This window comes from Garra rufa, chromosome 1 (assembly GCF_049309525.1).
Source record: "Garra rufa chromosome 1, GarRuf1.0, whole genome shotgun sequence".
NCBI classification, from domain to species: Eukaryota; Metazoa; Chordata; class Actinopteri; order Cypriniformes; family Cyprinidae; genus Garra; species Garra rufa.
The window spans coordinates 107878509-107884770 of NC_133361.1; the positions used below are offsets into that span (position 1 = coordinate 107878509).

General features: G+C 43.4%; 2 non-coding genes across 2 annotated transcripts; both read left to right on the forward strand.

The window, feature by feature from the left end:
• Window positions 1-2210: 2210 nt before the first annotated feature.
• LOC141285746 (U4 spliceosomal RNA) lies at window positions 2211-2350 on the forward strand. The gene has a single exon (XR_012338875.1). It is a non-coding gene; the product is annotated as a U4 spliceosomal RNA (small nuclear RNA).
• A 1571-nt stretch (window positions 2351-3921) lies between these two features.
• On the forward strand, window positions 3922-4137 carry LOC141347568 (small nucleolar RNA U3). Its single transcript, XR_012357381.1, has one exon. It is a non-coding gene; the product is annotated as a small nucleolar RNA U3 (small nucleolar RNA).
• Window positions 4138-6262: the final 2125 nt, after the last annotated feature.

Genomic DNA, 6262 nt, shown 5'->3' on the forward strand with positions numbered 1-6262 from the left:
GAGATAGCCATTTTGTTTTGATTGAGCCAAGGATTACAGTGATATAAGACACTTGAGTCTAGGACAAACGGTTTAGGAGTTATGATAGGTTTCGCGTTTCTGTTCGCTATAGCGCCACCTATGGTCCGATTGGGCTGATTCTTTGTGAGGTTCTCCTCGATTTTTGCTCTATCATCTGACCAAGTTTCAAGTCTCTAGGCCTTACGGTTTGGGCTGCCCGTTCAGTTTTACGGCAGAAAAATAATAATAATAATAATAATAATAATAATAATAAAAATCCTAACAAAAACAATAGGGATTCAGTGCTACGCACTCGAACCCCTAATAAAAACCTTAACAATTACAATAGGGATTCAGTGCTACGCACTCGAACCCCTAATAAAAATCCTAACAAAAACAATAGGGATTCAGTGCTACGCACTCGAACCCCTAAAAATCCTAACAAAAACAATAGGGATTCAGTGCTACGCACTCGAACCCCTAAAAATCCTAACAATTACAATAGGGATTCAGTGCTACGCACTCGAACCCCTAAAAATGACATCTTGCATTCAGTAATGTTGAATATGAAAATGTGTTCTGTAAAAGAGGTACATGGGGCCATAGAAACCATATCTGATAAAGATACAAGATTTTTACACGGTAAAAAAAAAAAAAAGTACTGCAGAGGTACAATTTTGTTCCTGGGCAACAAAACATATAAAGGTACCTTTAAAGGTACACAATGGGTCCTTATTGTACAATTATGTACCCAAAAAATTGTACCCTTGGTAACACCCCTGTGACAGCTACTTGTACCCTAAAAGGTATAGTTTTGTACCTTTTTTTCTGAGAGTGTAGTGTAGTCCATCTGGGTCATATTCTGTGGTAACTGGTGTCAAATGATCTATCCTGAAACATGCACTATTTTCCATAAAAGCTATGCTTCAAGGGTAATGCAACAGTTACTTTTCATTTTAAGCAGATGTATCAACTGATAGTTCAATCTTTGTAATGAAATGAATGCACACTCATCTCAGATGTAATGTGTGAGTTGCATTTTGAAATAGTAATACTTTGATGTTAAGTTGTGTCATTTTGAACAGGTGATTTAAGTTCAATGAACAAATTATCTTTGGCTTATGTGTATTGTATCCAAGCATTTGAAGAATGTGTTAAGTGGTTTGAAAAATGTGCATTTTGATCATTGGTTGTGAATTATGTGTCTAGAGTTTTGAAAAAAGACATTACGGTTCTGTTATTAGTGCAAAAACGATTGTAAAAAACTGTAACATCGGAGAATCACTGACATAATTTAGTGAAGCCTACTTCAAAAATGAATCTATTTAAATCTATAAAGGCAAGACAAACTAAATCACAACAAGAACAATCTGTATTTTTCTTGTAATCAAGAACATTTCTTTTGACAAAATTACTTAATGCCGAATGATGTTTGACAGTGAACGCATCTCCACTGCATATAGCCGCATATAATCGCTGCTGTCAGTCGTAAATATTAAACATGCGGGTCAGGAAGCGGGTCGGGTACAATATTTTCTTTTTTTATTTTGCGGTCCGAGTTGCGGGCGGGTTATTAAAAACGTCGGTCGGGCTCGGGTTGTTTATACATTGACCCGCGCATCACTGGTTTTTACGCAAGTCTTTATAAATGAGGCCCCTGGTGTCCACTAACGCCTATGCCGTTCTTAGGGTTGCGAGGCACAGCTTTCTCAGGGCGTTTATCCTGTGCACCTTCAATAAGCTGGCTTGTTTTAAAAGAAGTCAGCGGCGGGTGTTTGATGAACATTTTCACCAGCTCGAGTTTGCTGTGGCATGTGGATTCATTCTTTACTGATGATCTGTCTCTGGGGCTCATCTAGTTGACATGGTATCCGCTGACATTCGGCTGAAGGTGCTGATCCACCATCTGCTCTTGGTACGGAATGGATCCGGGGGACTGCAGTGACCATCTGATCGGAATACAGAATGGATCTGGCGGCTACGGTGACCTCAGAATAAGAAGAAACAGACTAATATTAATGTAGATGCAAAAGTTCCATGTTGCCACAGTGTCAGATTGGAGAGGATCTGGTTTTCACAGTCTTGCGTCGATGGCCGTCTAGGTGAAGAGGTCTTCACTGATGATCTGTCTCTGGGGCTCATCCAGCTTGCTACCACCTTGTCGGTTCACATCCACGTAGGTGCACAAAAAGGTCACAACCGTCACCGGTATTCTATCGCAGAGGCAATGTTGTAGCTTGTGTGGTTTATCTGAGGTGTGATCATTGCTGGTTGAAAACTTTCCTCGATATCCCATCGGGATGATTTGAAATACAGTCGGCTTCGACAGTTTTTGCCGGTCTCTCTGGACGCTTCTTGAAAAAGGTAGTTTTGCTTCGTTTTGTTTCCTTTTGTTGGAGTGGCTGGTTGTTGGTTCTCGTCAAAGAGGTGTCTACAGATCATAGCGTGCCGGAGCCAGAAGATTTATTGTTTTGTCAATATGTTCTCAAGACTTCGCTGCAGGTATCGTTAAACTACAGCACAATTACAGCTCACCGCAACCCATCGTAAACAGGTTGGGCCTGTCTGTTCCAGTGGGCTCTCAGTGGTGCTAAATCATCAAATGAAGAGGATGGGATTCAAACCCACACAAACCAAGGTGTGCCGAGCACAACGGATTAGCCTTGCATCGCCTTAACCACTCGACCACCTCGTCACTTTCCGTGGTCCTTTTATTTAACACTCCCGATTCAGACCATCAGCTCATTAGTAGAGCACTCAGTGAACTGAACTGAGTGTGTTAGATAAGGAGGACACACAAATAGTTTAGCATGGGGTCCCCAGGACCTGGATTAAGGTCCAGTGCTAAAGGAACCAAACGACAAGAATGGGATTCCAACCATTGCACAGAGCACAATGGATTAGCAGTCCATCGCTTTAACCACTCGGCCACCCCGTCCCCTTGCTGACCGAGACAGGCCATGCTGCGGACCTTTTCAGCTGCTGCTGCCGTGCTTTCAGCAGGCTGTTTTGAGCACAGAGGGAATAGTGAATGAGCCGTCTTTTACCAGAAGGCTTGTTGTTTTGTCAATATGTTCTCAAGACAGGTATCGTTAAACTGCAGCGCAATTACAGCTTACCGTTACCCATCGTAAACAGGTTGGTCCTGTCTGGTCCGGTGGGCTCTCAGTGGCGCTAAAGCTTCCAATGCGTGTCGAGCACAATGTATTAGCCTTCCACCGCCTTAACCACTGGACCACCTCGTCATCTCGTCATTATTTAACACTCCTGATTCATGTGCATGTGGATGCATTCTTCGTCTTTTGTTTCAGTCACCGAGGGCCTGTTTTCCACTGAGGCCCTGAGCCAAACTCCCTGTGAGACACAATCGAACATTAGTAGTAACCTCCGATTACGGCCGAATGTGGATTCTGCTTGGACGACGGGGCACCGGTACATCCTTTGTAGCTTTAGCTTATTAGCCAAACGCTACACCAGTTTTCCATTTCCCATGAAATCATCCTTGATTTCCATAAGAAAGGTGCCCCAAATTGGTGGAAAATCACAACTCAACCATACGCTGTCCAAAGCATTGAACCGCCTTCACGCGGCAAAACAGAACATGTTGTTGGCCCGCACTGCTGGGTCAAACTGCGCTTCCCAAAAATAGATTGGGTCAAAACTGACAGAAGAAATCTCTAAGCCTGCTTTAAGCCCTACCCACGGGACGGGTTGACAGTCTCGCACAACGCGAGAGCCTCAGTTTCGCCTGTGTAATTTGGGGGCCGATGAAAACTGCATCCGACTGAAATTACAAAAAAAATTTTAGGACTCTAATGATGTTTCAGATGTAACTTTTCTCATCTCTGTTGTTAGGTTGTCACCATCTCTGAGACTCAAAGTGTCAGAAGTTGCCTAAGCTGGTTTTGCAAAATGGAGGTCAAGACTATACTTTCAGGGATCATTTCTATAGTTTCTAACTAGGAAATGTGTTTCAAAAGTGTATTGTCTCCCAAACTACGATGATGAGCTTTGATACTCTTTTCTGAGCGTGATTCGGGTGTGGAGTAATGGTTTATTTCATATGCTCCACACCATTGATGAACGTTCTGTGTGGCATTTATGCAGCGTAGAAGAAGAGAGTATGATCAGAGTGGTCTTTGAAAAATGTAAATATCAGATTAAAAATCTTATGAGTAGTTGTGATTGATTGAATATCAGATGTGATTCTGTTTGTAGTTAATTGTATAGTTCATAATTGGTGTATATCTGATGAAACAAATTTTTTTTTTCCATAAATCATACCGTGCTGGAGCCAGAAGATTTGTTGTTTTGTCAATATGTTCTCAAGACTTCGCTGCAGGTATCATTAAACTACAGCACAATCACAGCTCACCGCTACCCATCGTAAACAGGTTGGGCCTGTCTGTTCCGGTGGGCTCTCAGTGGTGCTAAATCATCAAATGAAGAGGATGGGATTCAAACCCACACAAACCAAGGTGTGCCGAGCACAACGGATTAGCCTTCCATCGCCTTAACCACTCGACCACCTCGTCACTTTCTGTGGTCCTTTTATTTAACACTCCCGATTCAGACCATCAGCTCATTAGTAGAGCACTCAGTGAACTGAACTGAGTGTGTCAGATAAGGAGGACACTCAAAAAGTGCAGAGTGGGGTCCCCAGGACCGAGGATTACTGCTAAAGGAGCCGATCGACGAGGATGGGATTCGAACCCACACGTGCAGAGCACAATGGATTAGCAGTCCATCGCCTTAACCACTCGGCCAAAAACAGGGCAAAAGGGACTGCTACAAGGGGGAAAGAAAGGGAAAAGAGAGGGGGAAATGGGGGAAGAAAGAAAAAGAAAGAAAACTTCATGAACACTCACAAGGGATTTGAGTAAAGTGTTTGACTTAATTTTGACTATACAATTTCTAATAAAAACAATTTTTCTAATAAAAAAATAAAATAAAATACTGATCTGACAAACACATTACACACTCTTGCCAGGACTTGCACCTGGAATCTCCCACCCAAAGGATTGTTGTGTTACTATTACACCACAAGAGTTGTGTCTTTCTTTTTAACAAACACTGCAAATTAAGCACTGCAAACAGCAACTAAAAACAAAATGTTCACAGCACAGCAAATTCAAAACTCAACCATATACACAACTATATAAAAATCTAACTATATAAACGTCCAAAACCAATAAAAAAAAATCAAAGACTTCCCTGTACATTCTCCTTCCACTGTGCAACAGAGAGACCTGAGGCTGGACAATACCACCTGCCCTTCAGCTGAGTGTGGCCAGTTGTCTTATTTTTTTGTCAGCCCACACTGCTTGCAGATATAGTGATATATATCCTTTGCTAGTCGTTTCCGTGGTGGTTCACCCCTAGCTGCTCGTTCCTCATCCTCTTGGGCAGCTTTCTGCCTTCTCCATGTGCGCTGCCTGGGCTGAGTAGAGGGACAAGTTTGTGGTGGCAGGTTATTAGGCAGCTGGAATTGGGGAGGGGGCTGGAATTGGGGAGGGGACTGGAACTGGGAAGGGGACTGGAACTGGGAAGGGGGCTGGAATTGGGAAGGGGGCTGGAATTGGGAAGGGGGCTGGAGTTGGGGAGGGGGCTGGAATTGGGGAGGGGACTGGAACTGGGAAGGGGGCTGGAATTGGGAAGGGGGCTGGAGTTGGGGAGGGGGCTGGAATTGGAAGGAGGGCTGAAATTGGGGAGGAGCCATAAACTGGGTAGACTGAGGCACTGGTAGACCAGGTGGGTAGCTGGGAAAGGGTGGGTAGGACCCAGGGGGGAATTCAAAGTGTGGTGCTGGTGGGTATATGGGAAATGCAGAGTAAGATCCAGGAGGAGGGGTGGCCAGTGGGCACCTGTTGGAGAAACGCTTACGAATGAAGGCCTCTCCTTCCTGATTTGCTGGCTCCTCAAATACCATGGCCTCATGCCCTTGCTGTGCAGGAGCAGCTGGAAGTTCGCGGACTTCAGGAAATGACTCCTTTGCTAAATATAATTGTTTGGGCAGTGCTGTACCCTGCAACAGCATGTCTCTGTCCACACGTTTCTGTCTTCTTAGTAGCCTGCAAGAGAAACATTCTTCATTTAAAGTTAGCAATTTTAATAGATTAAAGCCCATTGTTTTTGCTTAGTATAATTTAAAAAAAAAGCATGTTCAGGAAGGTTTTATAAGTACAATCTTGATATAATACTGTAATTGTTTAAATGTATTGCATAAAAGACTCACCACGAAGAGACAGTAGTGGTGTTTATT